Source organism: Acinonyx jubatus, chromosome X, assembly GCF_027475565.1.
Source record: "Acinonyx jubatus isolate Ajub_Pintada_27869175 chromosome X, VMU_Ajub_asm_v1.0, whole genome shotgun sequence".
NCBI classification, from domain to species: Eukaryota; Metazoa; Chordata; class Mammalia; order Carnivora; family Felidae; genus Acinonyx; species Acinonyx jubatus.
The window spans coordinates 13603595-13626534 of record NC_069389.1 but is presented as its reverse complement, the minus strand read 5'-3'; the positions used below and the strand labels follow the sequence as shown (position 1 = coordinate 13626534).

Genomic DNA, 22940 nt, shown 5'->3' with positions numbered 1-22940 from the left:
GCCAAATACTTAGAACTGCATGAGGCACGTAGTGAGCTGTCCGTAAACATTAACTGTTGCTGTTATGACAGCTCCAGAGGGGGGCGCAGGAAGAGAACGGCACAGATGTATAAAGCCTAGAGAGGATTAGGGTTCTGCTACTTCCTTTTCAGAGTCATCCGTCTTGATGAGGCAACTCCGCCGTGCCCCGTACAGGCCAACGAGAGGGAGAACCCTGGTGCACAGCAGCCCGGCGTGAAACGGTCCCGGAGGGCGGCGGGCCCTCCGGTTTGCAATCTAAAGGCAATCTGTGGAGCTATGGTTCCAATTAGGAAAGCAAAGCTGGCCCGAATACCGTTCCCCACAGCTTGGCAGGAAAAGCCATTTGCAACAAACCAGACCATGTCTCCCATATTCTGTCTTTGTTTCTCTGTTCAAACATTTGTAAGTCGTTCCGAATTGGGGAGAGGCGGCGGCGGCAGCAACTGTTTTAAAAGGCAGAGCCATGATCAAATGAAGGCAGGCCAAACACACAAGTGGCCAGGGCTGGGGGAAGCCAGGATACAAATCACGAAAATAAAGAAGAAATTAAGAGCAATAAAATTCACATCTGCTGAATACAAGCAATTATGTCTTCCTGGAAATGACTTCTGATTCTTATAGATTAATAACTATCTATGTCTCTCAACGTATGACTGGTGTTTCTTTTAACTCTCACTCAGATACTCCTGTTTCTCCTTCCTGCTATTCCCGGCCTGGCTTCTACAATATTGGCCTGGGTTACTATCGATGCCTCCTTTTCTATTTACTCTTTTATTGAGGGGTCACATATGTACAGCAAAATGCAGAGATCTCAAGTCTACAGCTCAAATGATCATTGCATACATCTATCTACAGCAAGGTTAGCAGTGGATAGAAAATATGGGTGGGTACTGTTTGGTGAAAGTTTGGGTGACAACATGGAGTATTTCCAGGGTCCCAGCAGACTGCCTTGGGCCCCGCCCGAGATAACCACTCTTCTAACCTCTATCTCTATAGATTAGCTTTGCCTGGGTTTGAACTCCATATAAATGGTACGCCTCCCTTTTCCTTCCTGGTTCCTCAAGCACGTACTTAAGCGTATTCTAGCAGAGACGCAGAAGGGAAGGCGGCAATAGGAAGTGATCAAGGTCACAAGGTCTGTCTCATTTATACAACCTAATACCGAAAATCGGCCCTAGACGGCCTACCAACATGCTCCACTCACAGCCTCCGATGCTAACACATGAACACTACCACTCTAGGTTCCCAGGTCCGCTCCTGGGATGGCTCAGTAAAGCATCGGGTGGTGAGCTGGGTCATAACAAGATTCGCCTTCGTCTGGAAAAAGGTGAGGAGGTCCCACTTCCCCTGGGGACATCCTTTTCGGTGTAGCATGCCAAGGAAGAGCTGGCGACAGCCAGGCTGGGTGTAAAGCCCAGCTGTGCCACTTCCTACCTGTGTGACCTCGCGTAGGCTTCTTCACCTCTGGAGGGCACAGTATAGACCTCAGAACGGGCGGCGTGCACGTGTCAACACACGCTCACAGGTGCACATAAACGAATACACGTGTGTGCACACATACACCTGAACATATATTTGCACACCCGAGTGCACATGCACACACACACGTAGGTACCTCGCCTCCCCTCTCCTCAGGACACAGATGAACAGAAATTCTCCTGATCTTCCTAGAAAGCCCCTGCTCATTAAAGCCCAGAGGTAAGAGATCAAAGTTAAGGAAGCGTGAAACCGGGAGAGGAGCCTCGTTCATGAGGAACATGTTACCATAAGCAGGTCTGGGGAGCGCGGGCGTCTCACTCCGAGTGCACGCTGGGCTCCCTCATCCTGAAATGACATTATGTAAGCTGAAATTCACAGAGCGGCCCCAAACCACCGTAGGTATTCGTGAGAGGAGAAACGGAATTGGATTATTCTCATTCTCAGAAGAGCAAACACGAAGATATAAAATCATGTCCCCCCACCCCAGATTATCATCTCAGAAATCCCATCCACTTCTAGCATTGCATAACACCCATGAAACACTCCAAAGCCCCAGGGCTGGAGAGAGAGAGGTATGCAGCATCAGGCAATATCAAGGTGTCCTTGCCTCTCACAGGAGTATCTAACAAGTCGAAAGATTTTTTCCTAGACAGCAGTGAAAACATTTTTTTTAATGTTTATTTATTTTTGAGACGATGCAAGAGACAGAGTGCAAGCAGTGGAGGGGCAGACAGAGGGAGACACAGAATCTGAAGCGGGGTCCAGGCTCCGAGCTGTCAGCCCAGAGCCCGACGCGGGGCTCGAACCCATGAACCGTGAGATCATGACCTGACCCGAAGTCGGACGCTTAACTGACTGAGCCACCCAGACGCCCCGAAAACTTTTGGAGATACTGTGATCATAGTAAGAAAATTTCCGACTAAAACGTTTTCTAGTATAATTACAAACGTCCTAGAACACATTTCTCTCCAGCATTTTACCCAGGAGGTTGCCATGAATGAAAATACAGTGCCATACTTACTTCACAAGAGGGTCAGAGAGAACCCTTAAAACCCAGTTTTAAAGATCACCTCAACAAGGCTAGGGGGAAGAGGCTGGCACAACGATGGAGTTTAAAGACCTCTACAGTCCCAGGGAGGCCCGTAACTTCCTGTATGAAATCAACAAACACCTTTCTAAGCAGAAACAGTTTTATACCCCTTTAGGGTACACATAAGGAAGGACCTCAAAGAATTCCAGATCTAGCAGTTTCTTCTTGTTGTTTTATGATTAAAGAAGAAAGGACTAGAAAATTCTTCCCCCTCACCCCATGTGTGTGTTTGGTGTGTGTGTGTGTGTGTGTGTGTGTGTGTGTGCGTGCATGCGTGCATGTGTGTGTGCGTGTGCGCGCACACGCGTGGCCAAAGTCCAAATTTTACTGTTGACTCCAAATCTTGCTAATACTGTGTCTATTTGTTCCCAAACTGCTAGCCAGCAAATGTTGATATGAGCCAAAATTACTTGGACTTCAGCCATAGCATGCGTATAAAGACAATGAAATTTTATTTCCTTTTCCTCATCATTAATGAGCTTACTGGCTCAAAGTGCTTTAAAGTTCTCCAAAGTAGTTCTGTGGTTTATAAACACTCCAAGAGTATCCCTATAAAAACTACAATGTTCACCTGTCTCTCTGGCTCTTGGTTAAAAGACTGCGTAAGAATTAGGGATCTGATTACCATTGAATCCCTTTTGGTAACAAGGAAAAGAGGCAACCGATGCCCACAGGTGCTAGTTAACAGATTACTTCACAAAAATAAAAAGGCATGCTTTGACACAGTTTGACTTTGGGGCAGGCAGAAAAGAGAAAATTCATAATTCTGACCTCGAGGTGAGTTCATGAAAAATCACCCCTTAGCTCTTGACTTTCTGAAAATAACCAGAGAGCAGGACATTAGGCATTTAATAGTGGCCTTCATTTCAGAAACACATGGAGACCTTCCCATCTTGACAGCTATGCCCACCCAGCTCCTCAGTGGCACCCACAAGCTCGGGGTACGCCATGAGGGAAAAAAGTAAAGCCTGTTTTCCTTCAGAAGACTTGGCAATGTTACTGACTGATTGCATTTTTATGACCATAAAAGCTGTTTAAAGCAGTTCCTAAATCTCAGGCAAAAAAAGTTTAAAATATATTAAGCCTAATTTTGCTATACAAAGACCAACCATGTAACCAATAAAGGAGATGCTGTTGAAGAATATTTGGGGACACAGTAAGATATTCTTGTTCTAGTGAGTGAAAAAAAAAACGTTTAAAAAGCAGTATGTAGACTCTAAGTCCAAGTTATTAGAACACGTCTGGGGAAAAACCTGGAGGATATACACAAAAATACTGAGAGACTCTCTTGGGGTGATAGATTTAGAGACTATGTTTATTTTTTTATATTTTGTTGATCTTTATTTTTCAAATTTTGTTCACTTAACAGGTCTTAGGCTTGTAGACTAAGGACAAAAAAAATTTTTTTTTTTAACTAACTTAGTTTTTACTCAAGGCCTAACTCTGACAAGAGTCCAAGATCAAGATTTGGTGAACATCCTTGCTCCCAGTCGTCTACAACTACACACAACCACGTGGGTGGACCTCACAAACCTCATACTGGGCAGAAGAAGCCACACACAAAAGAGTACAAACTGGGCCCTTCGCTTACCTAAAACACACAAAACAGCCAAAGAGCACCATGAGGTCAGAAGCGACGGTGACAGTTACCCTGGAGCCAGGGACTCTCAGCATCACTGAATCTCCTGCATCACTTCCGGGGTTTCTAGCTATGCTCAGTGGGGAAAAGCTGGAAGCAAAATGAGTCTCTGCCAACTTAGTGTGCGGTGCCCAAACTAGGAGACCTGTTTAAAAACACCGTACGTACCCCTTATAAAAGACGAGTCTGGCGTCCACATGAAACGCCTGCTGTGCCCCGGGGGTAGTGACGCACACAGGACCAGCAATAACACACTCCTCCGGAGTTTCAGAGACACAACTCGGTCCGGATTCCAGCACAAGTACCAGGAAGGAAATATTTCCAAACTCATTCTTCCCCATACTTGGGCTCCCACCGGCTGGCAGTTCCAAACAAATAAACAAATGAACCGCAACAAAGAAACAACAATGACAACCACAGGAACAAAAGAAGCTGTCTGTACTGTTGCAAAAAAACACAGAGACAGCCAACCAGAGAGCTCTGCATGAAAATAATGCAGGAGGACTTCCAAATCCTTCTCACCCCCAGTTCCCAACATGCTGCTACTTGGGACCAAAAGAAACTTCTCTTTTCAGGAATCAGGAAAATGAGAAGTTGGGAAGGGCAGGAGGAAATGCGGTGACGTTGTAGAAAAGGAGAAGGACTTCTGGGTGACCGCGGTGTGCTGGCTGGTCCAGTGTTACCTCCCGAGTCGTCCCAGCCACCTGTAAAGCAGGCCCTGTGATCTCCCCTATAAAAAGTGGGGGCGGGGGACGGGGGTCAGAGGCACAGCCACTTAGAGTAGCGCTTCCTCACCTTGGCTGCACACCAGAATCACCTGGGGAGCTTTGAAACACCCCGATGCCCAGGCACATTCCAGACCGATCTCTTTTGAACCCAATGTGCAGCTAAGGCTGAGAAGAGTGGTTTAGAGCAGCACATGTTAAATTTTCGTGCCCACGCACTGCCCACACACAAAGTCAGAATCTGATTCAGTAGATCTGGGGCGGGGCCTCAGAATGTGACGCTGGCGCTCTCGGCCGCCCCCGATCCCCGCTTGCCCCGACGAGGGTACAGACCACAGCCTTTCTGAGGCTGCGGGCAACTTGATGAGCGTGCATTTCAAAAAAGGAGCAGGGATGTTCAGCCCCACCCCGTTAATCACTAGAGGCTGCTGGAGAAGGAATGGCTCCCTGCAGGTTGCTGGTGTGCAAGGGCCTTCTACACGCTCCCTTACTTGACAAGATATTAGGCACGAGCCATACCAGAATGTGCATTAACGAGACCCACATGTAGCTGCCGAAGAGTAAACACTCACTTAATCCCATGTAGCTGAACGGCCTAACAAACGAATTAGCTGGTGGCATCCACTTAGGATATATGATCCAATTTATATTATGATTCCTTTCTAAAGGCTGAACTGATTTTGACACATATAAAAATGTGGTTTCAATCACCCAAAATTGCACCGTTTGAACAGGGGGAGAGAAAGGTTTTTAAAGGACCCAGACCTGAGGGGAGCAGAGAACAAGGTGAAACGAAGGAGAGCAGCGCTGGTCCAGGGACTGTGGGGGTGGGTGGGGGGGCCTCAGTGCTGCTGTCCGGGAGCCCAGGGGACTTTTATCTCTGCTGAGGGGTCCGCTCAGCCGACGTGGAGGCGCAGCCTGGAAAAAGCTCGGAGACTCCCTCACCACCTCCCAGCCCACACTGCACTCACATCCGCGGACAGCTCAGAGGCCCCGAAGTCACTGCGACGCACCCGTGCTACGGAGAGAGGACAGGGCTCTGTCAGGCCCGGCACGCCATCCTAAGACCAAACAAAGCCTACGGGGCGTACGTGGTCGAAGAACCTCCATAGCGGCCTCAGGTGATGACACCAAGAGGGAGAAAGGGCAACTCCTGAGAAATTCAGGAGTGCGTATCCAACACTTGTCAGTCCTCGGCTTTTCCTCGGCCCCACCGTCACGGCAACCGTACGAGGTCGTTAAGACTCGCCCCTCTTCACGCATGAGGAAACTGAGGCACAAAGGCCAAAGTCACCGGACCGGGTAATGGTGTTGCTTCCAGAAGCCAAGTACGTAACGAATATTGCTGTGGTCCCGGGCCTACGCTGCTTCCTTGGGCCTTGCTGGGCCAGCCACCCAACTGCCGAGACGAGCTTGCGACTGTGTCCCTGAGCCGATTCCAACAGCTGTCCACGTGAAGAGGCTCCCAACGCCACAACAGCGTGGCTCCGTCTGCCCATCCAGCGGCCGAAAACAGAAAGAGCTACTCTGTCATCATGTGCTTGGCACCAAACTAGCAATTTTCATATATCTTCTTCCGATTTTCAGAGAGAGAACAAAATCAGGTCCTGAGAAATCATATAACTACGAAACCACCTATTCGGGCTTTCAGTGAAAATCTGCTGGTTATTTTTCCGACCCCACAGCTACACTGCCATGATGTTACGTGATGACCCAAACTGGCCACAGAAAATTTCCCTGAAAGAGCATGAAACATTCATTTGTTCTCTTGACACGAATGTGCTTTTCCGGTCAAACCAAACTCCTTGTGGACCCTCAAACAGGCCGTGGCAAAGATTGCTACATATTCATTCTCTGTTCTCTTTTCTACCCAGGCTCCCTTGCAGGTACGCGTAACCGTGTAACTGAGTTCTGGCCAATGGCACGTGGGTAGAAACGACGTGTTTGTCCTTTAGGCCTGGCACATAAAAGCCTTCTGCACAATCCTCCAATCCCTCCTCCCTCCACTGCTGCCAGATTCAGACGTTTTGACGGAGGACTCGAAGTGCCCAGGCAGTGGCCTGGCCACAAACAGAAGGAGCCTGGGCCCCCGAACACCAGCATGGAGCAGAATATGCCCCTATCAACCCGCACTGGACTGGAACATAGACCAGAAAGAAAACTTCAGTGTGTTATGCCACAAAGACTTTAAGGCTTGTCTGTCACCCTGGCTAACCTATTTATTCTCACTAGCATACAGATCACATTCATTTCCTTTTTCTAGCACTTTTACGAATCTTATCTATCATATAAGCCGGTGATTTCCCAAGCGCTGTCCGGCAGGAGGAGCTTGTTAGTAAGGCAAATTCTCAGGCCTGAGTCCTGTCTTAATCAGAAACTTGGGAGGGGGTGGGGCATCTGGAGTCCAGCCATCTGTATTTTAACAAGTCTTCTAGATGATTCTGATGCGTGCTCAAGTTTGATACCTATGGTTTTAAGAGAACTGAGATCTACTGATGAAATGTACAAGGCTATCCGCCAGCCTCATCCAGCGCCTCCTTCTCTGATCTCTGGGCCGTCCACTCATTTCAGCGCTAAAGTACACATGGCCACTGTCATTGTGACCACGTTGTTTCTACTATATGGTACACGCTTGTCCCAAATTCCCATGCGCAGAGACCATCTCCCTTACCTATTGGAAAATGCTGGAAGGAAGGGAGAGAAGGAGGGCATACCTATGATACAGAATAGCGAAGGATCCCCATTCAACAGATGGAAAATGTCAACTGGTTGTGCGATCCTAGGCCAATGATTTAACCTCTTGGTGTCTCAGTTTCCCCGTCTGTAAAGCTGGGATGATAATGGTGCCTACCTTTACTGGGATGTGATGAAGATGTAAAGAGGAAATTATATAAGGTGCTTAGAACAATGCCTGGCATACAGAAGGGTCTCCATAAGGTTAGGAATTCTATCCTATCAGATGAGTGATCTGGGGAAGTCACCTAAACTCTGAGGCTCGGTTTTCCTCCTCTGCAGAAAGAGGGGTTGCCAAGATGACTGGAGACGATGAATGGTAGGTTCTGGGCACAGGGAGAGTCATGGAGGAGGGCCCCCAAACCTGCCTTCTTCCCATCTCTTGGTCTTTGCTTGTGCAGTGCATGGAGGGAGAGAATACATGGACACACATCTCCGGGAAAACAGGCTGCAGCAAGCCAGATAACAATCAGCTCACACAGGATTTGGCCTTCCAGGGGGGTTTGGGACTAGAGCAGGAACTGACCAGCCCCCCAGAAAGATGAACTATGGGAGGATGGCTCCTTGGGTTTCCCAATTCCCTGCTTCATTTCTTTTTTTTTTTTTTAAGTTTATTTCTTGGGGGCGGGGGGTCAGAAAATGAGAAGGGAGGGAGAATCCCAAGCAGGCTCCACACTGTCAGCACAGAGCCCGATGAGGGGCTCAAACTCACAAACCATGAGATCATGACCTGAGCCAAAACCAAGAGCCGATGCTTAACCACCTGAGCCACCCAGGTGCCCCATTCCCTGCTTTATTTCTAAGTAAGAAACAATGATGGCACCACTGACTTTGATCTGGAGAAATCTTTGTCCATCTTTGAAAACCTGCCCACAGTAGCTAGAGCGCAAAGGTTAGACACAGCTCTCTTGTTATTAATGGATACCTCCTTCCAGCTCACCCCTCCCTGAACTGAGGCAAGAGAGACAGGAAGATGAGGAATTCCCTTCGAAGCTTTTTTCTTGTTTCAGATTAAAAGCAAATTTGCAAGGTCAAGAAAACCCACAATGTTTACACAGAGTTAAGAGGAGCGAAGAAGGTGGGAATTTTAAGCTTTTTTTTTTTTTTTTAATTCTCTAGCTTCCATCTGTCCTTGGGGTCTATTTTCTCTTGAGCTTTTCAACTTGAAAACTCATAGCAGTGTGAATCAGTACACTTGGAAGAGGAATCTGGCAAGCTCTAGAAAAGCCAAAGATACACACAGTTTTCAACGCAGCAAGCCCGTCCCTAGGCCGACCATGACCCACACAGTAAGTTTAATTTCCCTAAACTTGTTTCAATTATAAAGTAATGGGCTATCAAAGTAAACCGTGTCACCTCGTAACTGAAAGAAATTCCATGACATAGTAACTCCTCTTACCATGGGAAACATATTCTGGTCATTCTCAATGTATTCTATTTTACTTTTTTTCAACGGAGTTACAACCCATTGGTTTGAGTTCATGACCCACAAATAGGTCACAACACACTCCGTGAAAAACACTGCCCTGAAAAACTCACACGTATACGCATAAAAGTGACATATGTTCACTGTAGCATTGTTTGGAAGAGGAAAAAACAGAAACAACTGCCACGTCGATCAGCCAGAGAATCGATAAATGGAAGTAGAGCTACAACAGCATGAATAAATCTCCATGTATAATGCTGAGCAAAAAAGGCAGGTTGCAGAAGGATACAGAGTATAAAACAATGTATACCAATTTCAAACCAAGCAAAGACAATGCTAAATGCTGCTTAGGAATACACACATATTAAAATATAAAGACATGCCTGAGAATTATGAATACCAATTTTCAGGGTATGGTTGTAAAAGGTGATGCCACTGAGGAGTCCACATTACAATTTTACTTATAATAATGTACGTCTTCGTGTAAATCCTGTTTCTTATATTATTCTCTATCTTTCTTGTGTATCTGAAATTTCTATAATTAAAAAAATTCCTCCATGGAAGTAATTTTTTTTAACATTATTCACTTTTGAGAGACAGAGTGGGAGTGGGGGAGGGGCAGAGAGAGAGGGAGACACAGAATCCGAAGAGGGCTCCGGGCTCCGAGCTGTCAGCACAGAGCCCAACGCGGGGCTCGAACTCACGAGCCGCAAGATTGTGACCTGAGCCGAAGTCGGACGCTCAACCGACTGAACCACCCAGGCGCCCCAAAATTCCTCCGTGGAACTAAAACCCTGGGACAATTTTGCTTCTTCCTTTTGGAGTCCATGCAATAAAAATTCCCCACTTGTAGCCCCAATTCCCATCAGAGAGCCAATGCACCAATATGTAGACGCATGGGAATGCGTACCCGCTCTGCCTCCCAACACAGCCAACGTGCACCAGCATCAAAAGAAAATGGAGGAGGTGGCGCCAAGCCCAGGGAAGCTGGGGACACCGTGCCGCGATCTGCTGAGGGCCCGAGAAGGGTGCTGCTGGTGGTGGACCACTCTTCAGGGATTCTGACACTCCCTCCTACTCAAACACAGGGAAATGCTGGTTCGGAATAAATTTTACTGGTCTGACGTTCTTTGCAAATCACCAAAATTACTGTGGGAGAACTAAAAGAAGGTATTTCCTGATGAAGACATCCCTGTTGTATAAATGGAGTCACTTGAGATTTCTGTCACCAGAGCTAGAGTTAGAAAGTACTAGATCAACGGAATCCTCTAGTAGGAAGGAGTCTTAGACTGGCGCTTCTCAAATGTTAACATGAAAGTGAATCCCCGGGGGAACTTATTAAAATGTGGCTTTGGGCACAGGAGGTCTGAGGTGGCCCAGGACGTGGGGCTAAGGACCACTCTGGGAACAGCAAGGCTTCATAGTATTTTCGGCCGCCCTCTGCTCTAAAGACGACCAAGGTGCTGAGGCCGAGGGAGAGAAACAACTTGCTCACTGTGTCTTGATACCTCGCCGGGACTCGAACCTGGCTCTTCAGAGTTGGGCTTCAGTATTTCTCCATTCATCCCCAGAAAGTCTCAGCTCCTAGATGCACCAATCTAGCTGACTAGCCACAGGGTTGTCAAGTTTCAGGTTGCTCCAAATCTACAGGGCAGCCTTGGCCCACTGTCTCCTAGACTCTTACCTGGTGTCGAACTGGGGTCCACAGGCCAGCAGCATCGCCATTGCCCGGGAGCTTGTTAGAAATGCTTACTAGAAAGCAGCCCGGAATTAATGAATCAGAATCTGCAAGTTTTTTTTTTAAGTTTATTTCTTTATTTTGAAGGGGGGAAGGAGCAGAGACAGAGAGAGAAAGAGAAAGAGAGAGAGAGAGAGAGAGAGAGAGAGAGAGAGAGAGAATCCCAAGCAGGCTCCACATGAGGCTCAAACTCACGAACTCTGAATTCATGACCTGAACCGAAGTCTGACGCTTAACCGCTTAACGACTGAGCCACCCAGGTGCCCCCGAATCTGCATTTTATTTTATTTTATTTTATTTTATTTTAATTTTATTTTATTTTTAACATTTATTTATTTTTGAGACAGAGAGAGACAGAGCATGAACGGGGGAGGGGCAGAGAGAGAGGGAGACACAGAATCCGAAACAGGCTCCAGGCTCTGAGCGGCCAGCACAGAGCCCGACGCGGGGCTTGAACTCATGGACTGTGAGATCATGACCCGAGCCGAAGTCAGACGCTTAACTGACCGAGCCACCCAGGCGCCCCGAATCTGCATTTTAAATAAGCTCCGCAGATGATCCATCTGTACAAAGTTTCAGATGCACCGGCTGAAATAATACGCAATCTCGCGTCTAGACGACAATTCCCTGCAGTGTCACTGCTTTTATCACAGGCAGAGACTGCCAGCTCGCTCACTTGATTTCCTTCTCCCTCCCCACCTCTCCCTCTCTCTGAAATGCTCAAACACACGGCCACCCACAAAATTAGAGAACCTAGTGGATGATCCTTCAAGGGCTCTGTGTTTGTGACTTAAAAATAGTAGAGAACAACAAAAAAAAAATAACAGGGCACAGTTACTGGTCACTTGCCAGGCACACCCGATGATTTAATCCTCACAAGATTCCACAATGTGGGAACTAACACTCTCTATTTTACAGATGGGGAAACTGAGACTTAGTGCAATTAGGTAACTTGCCCAAGCCTCCCAAGAATCAGAAGTGGGAGATGAGGAAAAACTGAATGTCAGTTGCCCCCCATAAAGTGATCCAAAATGAAGCCAGTGGGGGCACCTGGGTGGCTCAGTGGGCTGAGCATCTGACTTGGACTCAGGTCATGATCTCACGGCTCGTGCTGACAGCTCAGAGCCTGGAGCCTGCTTCAGATTCTGTGTCTCCCTCTCTCTCTGCCCCTCCCCTGCTCATGCTCTCTCTCTATGAAATATAAAACATTTTTTAAAAATTCAAAATGAAGCCAGAGAACTAATGCCTCTGAGACTGAGAACTGGAGCCTCCCTGGGAGAGACCCCAGGGCTCTCCGTCTTGTCCTTGAGGTGGGGCCTGTTTCCCTGGGAGGAAAGGGACTTCTAACCCTTAGCTCAAGAGCCCGCCTCCCAAGGAAATGGGCTGTGGGAGGAGGGCAAAGGGGAAGGGGACGAGGATGTCCCAACCTCAAGTCATCAAAGTGCAAGATGCATCAAAGCCTCCCGAGTATGAGGCACATAATTCTTCGATGAGGGGTCTTCCTGGTGCTCTTGGACCATAGTGTGTGTGTGTGTGTGTGCACGCGTGTGTTCACACCACTCAAGAAAGCTCCCAAAATGATTGCCTGCTTTGAAAGCACTGTTTTCATCTCCCGTCCCACTCGCTGAGATGTATCTTAGAGACACCAAGGAGGACATTCTAGGCTCGGGAGTTCTGACGGGCCTCGTTCAGAATCATCAGGAGAAAATGCCCCCGTGGGCTCAGAATGCTCTGGTGCCCTCCTCCAGGGCCTCCCTGTAGGGGTGGCAAACACTGTTGTCAGATCATCTGAAGAGGCCAGGGCTTACACTGGCACACGAGTGGGGGCAACAGGAGCTCCAGAACCTACTTCAGAGCCTACCTAGCAGGGTACAACAGCGGGAGACAAACAAACACTACAGCAAATCCTCTCACCTGCACCCCAGGGAGACCGAGCTAGTCAGTTACAGCACTTCTGAGTGAGTAAATACCCAGCCTCAGAATCCTTCTCAACACACATATTCCGCAGCCACTGTCAAATGATGAGGACTGGCAAGCAATCCAAAACCCGCTTGTAATGGGCCTTGTCTAAATTCCAGGAGACCAGGTTTCTAGTCCTGGCTTTGCCCCTAAACAGTTGTATGACCATGGACCAGGCACTTGACCTCTGGGGCTTTCTGTTTTCTCAGCTGTCAAATGGAAGAACTGTGAGGTAAGAACCCTTGAGTCAGAGAACAGGGTTGTTTCTGGCACAGAACCCAAGTTGGCTCTCCTGGACGTCTTGGATTGCAGCAGGTTACGTTTAAATATGGGAGAAAACATGGGGCGCCTGGGTGGCTCAGTCGGTTGAGCGTCCGACTTCGGCTCAGGTCATGATCTCGCGGTCTGTGGGTTCGAGCCCCGTGTCGGGCTCTGTGCTGACAGCTCAGAGCCCGGAGCCTGCTTCGGATTCTGTGTCTCCCTCTCTCTCTGCCCCTCCCCTGCTCATGCTCTGTCTCTCTCTGTCTCAAAAATAAATAAAAAGTTAAAAAAATTAAAAAAAAAACAAATATGGGAGAAAACAGAAGTCAGGTCATATACCACCATGGCGGCCAATCACCCACAGTGGAAAATGATGGGGTGGGGTGGGGTGCGGGGGGGAGGGGGTAGCTTTTTTCCCTAAATCTTTACCTGGAATCTCCCGGTAAAATGGCTATAGTATAATCATTGACATAATCACTACAATTTCACTTTTAAAGCAGTTTCTAGATATTGATGTATATATCCATGAGGTCAGTATCCACATATACATCACTTTCAAACCTCTGTTCCCATGCCCAGCGGCCAGCATGCCTGCAAACGCATGCACAAGAGGGCACCACGAGAAGACAGAGCTCTGATACAGAAGAGAGCTATTTTTTCCTTTATCCCTGAGGAAAACCCCTAGCTTTTCTGTGACAAAAATAGTAAAAATGGATCTGAACCTTTCCTTCTGTTTTATTCTTAAACAAGCTATCCTCTTTACTTGGGATGATTGCCCGCAAGCCTCACAGCCTCTGAGAGACACAGCCCTGACTTTGAGTCAATACCCAGCTCCGATATCTTGACGTCTCCAAGTTGGTAGTGTGAATGCTAGAATGATAAGATTAAGGCTTTATGCTTTCAAAACAGGAACAAAGTGTCTGCTTTTCAGGTTAAGGTCCAGCTCCTCATGGGTAAACAGGTCTGTATGTGCTACCAAGAACATTCCAGAGGCTTCCAGACACACAAACAAAATGGTGTGGCCTGGGGAAGGCCTGAGGCCTGCAAAAACCAAGCCTGTTTAGCACGCAGGCCTATGGCCTGGGAATCTGTGTTCTCCTTAAGACAGGCCCAAGGTGGGTCCAGAAACAATGGTCTGTGGAGCCCTCCATGAGGTGTAGGACCCCACGCTGAGCAGATACAACCCACTGGGTCCTTTCTACAGGAGCCACGCGTGTCTGCTCACCAGCTTCCTGAAACGGCTAGCTGACAATTCCGAGGCTGCACCTGCACCCTGCCAGCCCCAGGGAGAAGCAGCCTCCAGCCAGTCGCCAGCCTGGCCTGCACTCTGGCCCTTCTCTGCCTAAGAAATCAGAGAGGCGGGTTTTTGCACACGCCATCCTTGCTCTCTCAGCCTGCCTCCCTCGAAACCACCAAAGGCAGGCAATGAGATCATTAGACCCTGCAAGACGAGTTCAGTGCTGATGAAGCCCTGCCAGGCTGAGACCTCGGGGGAGAAGGGACCCTCCCCCCCAATACCCAGAGGAAAGAGCTCCTGCCCTGCGCCCCAGTGACCCCAAATCTCAGCCTGGAAGCGACTTCAGTCTGAAAAGCTTTCAGTCCTGCCCCCCCTCCTGCCCTCTCTTTAAAGCTGCTCTTCTAGGGCGCTCAGCCTGGGTGACTTCGGCTGGGGTCACGAGCTCACAGTTCGTGAGTCTGAGCCCCATGTTGGGCTCTGCGCTGACCCTGCGGAGCCTGCTTGGGATTCTCTCTCCCCCCTCTCTCCCCCTCCCCTGCTTGCATGCTCTCTCTCAAAATAAACTTTAAAAAGAAGAATGAATGAATGAAGGAATGAATGAATGCTGTTGTTGTAGTGATTCTTGACCATGGCCATGCATCAGAATCACCTGGGAAGCTTCTTTCACAAATAAGATCAATGCCTGGACCTACCCCCAGACCCCGCACCCCAGGATTCTTAGTTAATTGGCCAAGTCTACCCCAAGTGCGTCCAAAGTGCAATCAAGGCTGAGATCCACTGAGCTATGCCCCCTTCCTAATACCCAGTTACCTATGCCACTTCTCTGCCTTCCTTCAGCCAAGTGTTGTAGCCCTTCCCTTCAAGTGTCGGTGTAAATGTCATTTTTTCCTGTAAACTTCTCTGGCTCTCTCAGACTGGCCTAGGTCTCTGCCTATGTGCTCCCCTACTTTCCCTCACGCTGTCCTCATATTGTAGGAAGTTTGCACATTCAATTGCCTGTCTTCTGACAAATGCCAGTTCTAAGAGGACAGGGAGTGATGCTGGTATTGCTTGCCATCACGGTCCCCGTGCCCAAGATAATGCCTGACCCAGGGCAGATGCTTAACAGAAAACTGTTTGAACAAATGATTGCCCATGATTGCCCTTGGCTCATTCAGCGCTGGCCTCTTCTCAGAGACATGTTGGTAGCAGTTTTTAAATCAAGCATTTTTCCAAACCACAGTAAAATACCCTGTCCCTCCGTATGGCAACTAAGAGGGGAAGTTTCCAGTTTGTTTTCTGTGGCACAGATGAACTATTTTTTCACCAAACCATTTGCCTTTGCTCTGGGCACACTGCTAGACCCCATTTCCCAGCCTCCCTGAGCCTAGACATGGCCATGATGAGGCTGGCCAATGGAATGTGGGCGGAAGTGATAAATGCCATTTCCAGTCCTAGCCCTTAAAACCTGCCTTCAGGGGCGCCTGGGTGGCTCAGTCGGTCAAGCGTCCCACTCTTGATTTCGGCTCAAGTCATGATCCCGGAGTTGTAGGATCAAGCCCCACCTCGGGCTCTGCACTGAGCGTGGAGCCTGCTTGGGATTCTCTTTGTATCCCTCTGCCCTCCTCTGCTCACCTGTGCGCCCCCCTCTCAAAAAAATAAATAAATAAAACAAAACAAAACAAAAAATAAAAACTCCTCCACATCCTCCCACCCTTGCTGCTGGCTGGATTTGGGGATCCGGTAGAGGACTCCAAGGCCCTAAGGGAGAGGGTAGAGCCACAAGACAGAAGGAGCCTGGGTTCTCGAATGACCGCATGTAAGTACAGCCCCCTCCTCCACCCTCTGCCACCCCACATGGGACTGTAGCATGAGTTAGAAATAAACATTTACTGGGATAGGTCGCTGAGGTTTGAGGGTGTTTCAACAGTTAACTTACCATGGATAATATACGTAAATTTTTTTTCTCACCAGCTTACCAAAACTTCAGTGAATAAATAATCCACACATTCAAAGGTCAAAGTGAAGAAAAATTGTCTTGACCCACTCCATACCTCTGCTTAGATGCACATGACTTCTGTCCTCGGGACATAACTCACTTCTCTACTTCCCAGCTTGGCCATATGTTACCTGATCCTAAACAACATGGTGAGATCTCTGCAGGATCCACCTCCCTTTGACCTGTCACCTGTCCTCTGAGCATCCAGGAGAAAGCCTGGTCTGCATGTAGACCAACCCTGCTCTCTTCTGGACCACTGGCCAAGTGACTTCTTGTTCTTTCTAATGAGCCAGGCATGAGAAGAGACAGGCCTTATGCCTCAGCTCCCCATTAGACAACCAGAGCATTTCCAACCATGAACCCAAGAGGCACAGTAACAGTGACGAGCTTTGAAATTCAGAACCCATTGCGAATAATCCATTATTTTTCAGACAGAACCAAAGGGTTTTTGTGCACTTTCATTTAAACACACACACACACAAACACACACACACACACACACACACACACACACCATTTGAAGGAGTTCAAAGCAGAATGAAACCTATATATTTTCTAAAATTGTTAAACTCCAATAAAACTTTAACATCAATACGTTCTTTGAACTGAACTCACATTTTTATTTACTATGAGTCTCTGGCTCCCACTGTCACCTACCTCCTTAACTTTTACCTTTATCACTTCCTTTAGGAAAAAAGAAAGCCACACGTCATGAAATTGTTGGAGAGGTACTTTCTCTGTATGTATATGTCTCTGTGTTTGCATCCAGTAAAAAAAGAAAACAAACAAAAAAACTCAGCAATTTAATGTTTTAAGGCCACCATTTTCAAAAAGGATTAATTATTTACCCAATAGTTATTGCCCTCCATGCAAAGCCTCACAGAAAATACCAAAACAGTTGACCCAAGTTCTACTCTCCAAGGGCTGACCATCTGGATAAGAACAATTAACTCCAATAAAGGTTAAATGGGGGAAACTCCATAAAAGAACGTAGGGACAAAGTGCTATCAAAGCCTCAAGGAGGGGCACCTAAGTGGCTCAATCAGCTGGGCATCTGACTCTTGACTTCACCCCAGGTCATGGTCCCAGGGTCATGGGGTCATGGGATCGAGCCCCACATTGGACTCTACACTGAGCATGGAGCCTACTTAAGATATTCTCTCTCTCTCTCTCTCTCTCTCTCTCTCTCTCTCTCTCTCTCTCCCCCTCTGCCCCTCTCCCCCACTTGCATATATGTACTCTCTCAAATAAAAAGAAAAGGAAAGAAAAGAAAAAAGAAAAACATAAGCCTCAAGGAGAAGTGGATTGCTCCCAGATGGGAGCAAATGTATTCATTCATTTGCTTATTCGTTCATTGAACAAATGTTTATTGAGCATCTATTATATGCCAGGCACCAGGCACAGCTTCATAGAGGAGGTAATATCTGAGCTGAGCCAATTACCATAGTGGATGGAACATAGCATAGTAATAACAATAAATGGAGCTAAAAACTCTTACCAAGAACCTTCTAATTAGAGTATTACATCCGTCAACCTATTTAATCTGTCCACTAACTGTATGAAGTAGGTATTATTCTTACTCCCATTTTACAGATGAGAAAACTGGTCTCCAAGAGGTTAAGTTACTTGTCCAGGGTCATTCAGAGCCAGGATTACCCCCAGGCAGTCTACCTCCATGGTCTTCACTCCTATCCACTACACCCTAAAGCAGAGATGGTTTTGAATTCCAGGGCAAGAAACTTCAAGCCCAGTCCTTGCCATGATCTGAGCCACTGCTCCACATAGGATGAAGACACATGAATGGAAGATGGAGCCCAAACCTGCCTGTGGTGTAAATCAGGGAAGGGATCCCACCCCAAATTCAGGTCAGTTCGACAAAGCAGAAGAAATTGCTCTGTAATTAAAGCCCCTGGTGGGGAGGGGCTGGAAAGTGGTGGCTTTTCCAGCCTGAGCTGCTTCTGTTTTAAGGGTAACTTCTCCTCAGTGTGCCATACCCCTCCGCACCATACACACACACACACACACACACACACACACACACACACGCTCCTCCCCTTCTTCATGGAATAGATGAATCACTAGGTTCCATCAAACATCTTACTAAACTGTTGAGTTTAAAAAAAAACAAAAAATAAAAAACATGGCCCTCCAGTCAAGACCCAGACACCACCACACAAATAACAGCCTGCGAAATGAAGGACGCAATTAAAGGAGGCTGGCAACTGCAAGGCTCTAACTTGGGCCCTTGTCTGGGGGCAAACCTAGGAAAGGCAGTTCCAGATGAGATGAGAGCTGACGGAGCTGAACAGCTGGTTTATGTTGCCCGCAGATAGGGGGCTCACAGTCCCTCGTGCTCTCTGGGGGGGGTCATGTCTCCTAGGCATCCCTCAGGAGAGGCTGAACATCAAAAACCCCTAGTTCTGGCCAGGGTCACAGACCCAGGACGGTCATCAGTCTCTGGAAAACGAGACCAGGAGTTGCTGAAGAAGATGAGCTTGTAGCGCTCATAAAAATGGCAGTGCCCCCGCTGCGTCCCCACTGTGAGCCACCCAGGTCTACTGCATAACAACTCGCCCCCCTTTTCTACCTTTGGGCCTCCCAGGACTCTAACAGGTCAAAAACGCATGACCTATTCCTGCAAAGGCCATAGAGAGCTTCCACAGGACCCCGCAGTGCCATTCATAGGCATTTTCCAGAAAGAAACAAAAATATATGATCACACAGAAACCTATACACAAATGGTTCTATCAGCATTATTGATAAAGGCCAAAGGGTGGAAACAAACAACTATGAGCGAATAAACAAAATGCGGCACATCCATACAACAGAATATTATTCAGCCGTAAAAGGGCCACATATTGTGTGATTCTATTTATATGAAGTGTCTAGAATAGGCAAATCCATTGAGACAAAAATAGATGAGTGGTGGCCAGGGGCTGGGGGGAGGGGAAATGGGGAGCAGCTGTTAATGGGTACAGAGGCCCATTGGGGGTGATGGCTGCACATCTGAGTTTACTAAAAACCAATGAACTCTATGTTTCAAACAAGTGAGAAGTATTTCAAGAGACGGGTTATTTTTTAATGTTTTAAAAAGTAAGCACTTTACTTAATAAATGTTCAGCACTCAATATATGGATGGACGGACGGACGGATGGATGGAAGGTAGAAAGAAAGAAAAGAAAAGATGTATAACCTGAATGGAACAAGGCAAAAACATCAGGAGAATTCAAAATAAGGGAAATTCTACAAAGTAACTGGCATGAACTCTTCAAAAATGTTAATATTGTAACAGGCAATGTCAGTGTCATGAAAAGGCTCTTTGTATTATTCTTGCAACTTTTCTGTAAATTTGAAATGGTATAAAAAATTTAAATTACCAAATTAAAGACAAAAACAGAGAGAGAGAGACCTGGCACCAACAGCTAGTGGCCTCTGGGCATTCAACGATGTCCAAACCTCCACCCTTGCAGCCTTGCACCCTTGCAGCCTCCCCCTCCAGGGGAGGGGACGGTGGCCAAGGAGCTCCAAACAGTATTGGTGAGAAGTTCTGTGATAGCACTCAGAGAACATTCTCCCCGCAAACACCCAGAATGATCTCGCCTCCAGTAGGAAAAAGAGAAGGCCACTTTACAACCAGTAATGCTGACAGCAACTCAGCACTAACTTGATCCCAGGACCAAAGTCAACAAGTTGCCATGGGCCATAGCTCAAGGAAAGCAATAGAACGTGTCTACGTCATTTCTTTTCTCATGCATCCCCCTGGGTTGGCCTGACTGCCCCAGCCACGGCGACGTAATGGCTCTGCTTTCTCCCCAAGCACTTGCTGATTTTCCTCATCTTCAATCTTGCGATTGGCAGGACCCATGCCTAATGGGTGATAAAAGACCCTGTGCATGTGTGTCGCAGACAGAAAACAAAATGAAATTATAAGACCAGCCTGAAAACCAGTAAAGTTCCCCTTCTCCAATTCCTCTGAAGGTCTTACTAGATTTTAATTCCCAGCAAGGCTCCTCAGATGCCTTGGAATTGCCTGCAGAAACACTTGATGTTACTGTGGACCAAATCAAAGGGAATTAAACATTAAAGCACTTGGATAACAGTGCAGGTCTGTGAAGGTTTGAGCTGTATGGCACGCACATGCGCACAGACACAAGCAGACGCATCTTGTCTTTAATAGACTTCGTTATCCCTTCTTTAGGAACTTCCCCTCTAATAAGGGGGTTGAGCTGCTAGGTTAACACTGGGAGTTTCTTGCCATCCCTTCTTTCCAAATCCTATGAAAATCCCTATATGCTTCCCACCAGTGCTTGCATATTGGTTGCTAATAGTGATGGATTCCCTGTATCTACAGGGCACGGTACTGTGCCTGGTGCACAGTAGGTGTTACAAGTTCACCTGAAGTTAGAATTCAAGAGTGATGACAAGACAGGCACCATCTTTGGCTGTGGTGAACTGGTGCTAAGTTTCTTTCGTTTAACATACTCGGGCGAGTGTGCATATGCACGCATGCATGTGCACGCATACACACACACACACACACACACACACACACACACACACACACACAAATTCAAGGGCAGAAAGGAGTTTAAAAGGCTTGAATCCAGGAAGTTCCAAAAGGGCATTAACTCGTTCTCCAACTCAATGTTCTGAGACTGGGCTTCACCTACCACTAGAGTCCCTGAAAACTTTCGGGCAGTAAAGGGCATATGGAGAGCTTTACGAGATTCTCTTTCCAGATCTTCAGCTTCCATATGTTTGCCTCTCTCAAGCTAACCTGCTCCTCTGTACTCCTCTGGTATATTGCCCACCCACCCTCAACCTTACTGGGGTGCATCATCCCCAAGAGGAAAAATCTCCTGGCACCCAAACAAAGGGGTACTTTCAGACAGCATCATGTTAGAGGGGGAATCCCAAGAGTTAAATAAAGAAAGCTCCAATAAGAAATATGGAAGGCTACAGTGCCATATTTTATCCAGGTGGCAAATTCATGGCACAGTTTTGTGCCTTATGGATTTTTCTAGCCATGCAGCTACCCATCCATCCTAGGATAGAACTCAGAAGGGAGAAGACTGGCCAAGCACACATATTAACGCATTCACTTGAATCAATGAACAAGTCAATTCTTTTTCCTGACTAACAGCAAGTCTGCTTTGGCCGGTGGTTTCCCAATAAGAAATGGCTTCTCCAATTAGGGCACATAACAGACCTTTTTTCACAAATGGAAAGGTTTTGATAAAGATACACTTAAAGTTTGTATATGATATACACCAGTGCTTCTCAGACTTCAACGTGCACATAAATCACCTGGGAAGCTTATTAAAATGCTGATTCCGATTCAGCAGGGCCAGGGAAGGACTTGTGACTGTGCATTTCGAACACACTTCCAGGGGATGCTGGTGTTAGTGGTCCATGAATCACACTTTGAATCGTGAGAACACACAAGGTGCTGGAAAATGCATTTCTTTTTGCAACAAATTAAACTTATCATAAAAAAATTCAGATGTCAAATATAAAATGTACAAGACGGTGCTTAATTTCTTTCAATATAATTCACAAGAAACGTTTGAAGACCTCTGATTTGGGCCGCTGTTGCAACCAGCCTCTGCTGTCTGTACAGAACAGAGCTCTGCTTTTCTTCTGAGGTTGAATCCCAGAGGAATTTACCTCTTTGCCAGCCCCTCACACAGCTTATGCTTTTGGCGGCAGCCCCAGTGGCCCAAACCCTCAGGTGTGGGAATCCCAGCTGCAGCCACTGAGCACAGACAGCCCAGTTGGGATGGTGGGGGCAGGTAACACACTGTTCACAGCCAGCAGAGCATTCAGGATTCCTGATCCAAGGGGAAGTGGCCTCATACACACAATCATAGTAACAGTTGACAGGAGTTGGCCCACTTGGGTAGAGAGGGCTCATCGCACGGACACATATTTCTGCAGGTGCCGAAATACAGGCCCACGTGTCTTGACAACATTCTAAGCAAAACCACACAATTGCCCAACTTTCGTCTGTCCCAGCTCCTATCAGCACCCCTTCTCCTTCCAGGCATCCCATAAAGGTGGATTTGATCTCTTTCACAATTCCGTTAAGTCTACCTTCAATCCCCAGTACAAACCCATACCGTACTTCTTTTACTTTGAAGAGTGCTTTATTTAAACATATATTCCAAAATCTTCTGGACTGGCGAAAACCTAACCAGGCTGAGCGTGCCAAGTGAACTGGGGCTACGTACAGCAGATTCATCTCAAAACTGGAACTTCTTCAAGGCCACAAGTAGCCTCTTTTCTGCTCAAGAGAAGTCAGTAATTGCAGACCCTCAGCTCACCTCCATGATAGACCCCTTATAAAACAGGCACACTCATACGGCCTTCCTCTGCGGGGCGGCCATGAAGGGTGCTGACTGCTGCCTTGAACGTGCTTTGACACCTCCAGATAAAAGGAACTAATCAGGGGCGCCCGAGTGGCTCAATCAGTTGAGTCTGCCTCTTAGTTTCGACTCAGGTCACGATCCCATGGTTCCTGAGCTGAAGCCCCATGTGAGGCTCCGTGCTAATAGTGCAGAGTCTGCTTGGGATTCTCTCTCTCCCTTTCTCTCTGCCCTCCCATGATTGTGCACACTCTCTATTGAAATGAAATAAACTTTAAAAAAAAGGAAC

General features: G+C 47.3%; 1 protein-coding gene and 1 long non-coding RNA gene across 3 annotated transcripts in view; both read right to left on the bottom strand.

Moving 5' to 3' along the window:
* NHS (NHS actin remodeling regulator) overlaps positions 1-22940 on the bottom strand; it is a 339957-nt gene that overhangs the window by 265904 nt on the left and 51113 nt on the right. The gene's annotated exons all lie outside the window — the stretch shown is intronic.
* On the bottom strand, positions 18191-19758 carry LOC128311566 (uncharacterized). The gene is made up of 2 exons (XR_008290033.1): positions 18846-19758; positions 18191-18766 (listed from the first exon to the last, which is right to left on the bottom strand). It is a non-coding gene; the product is annotated as an uncharacterized LOC128311566 (long non-coding RNA).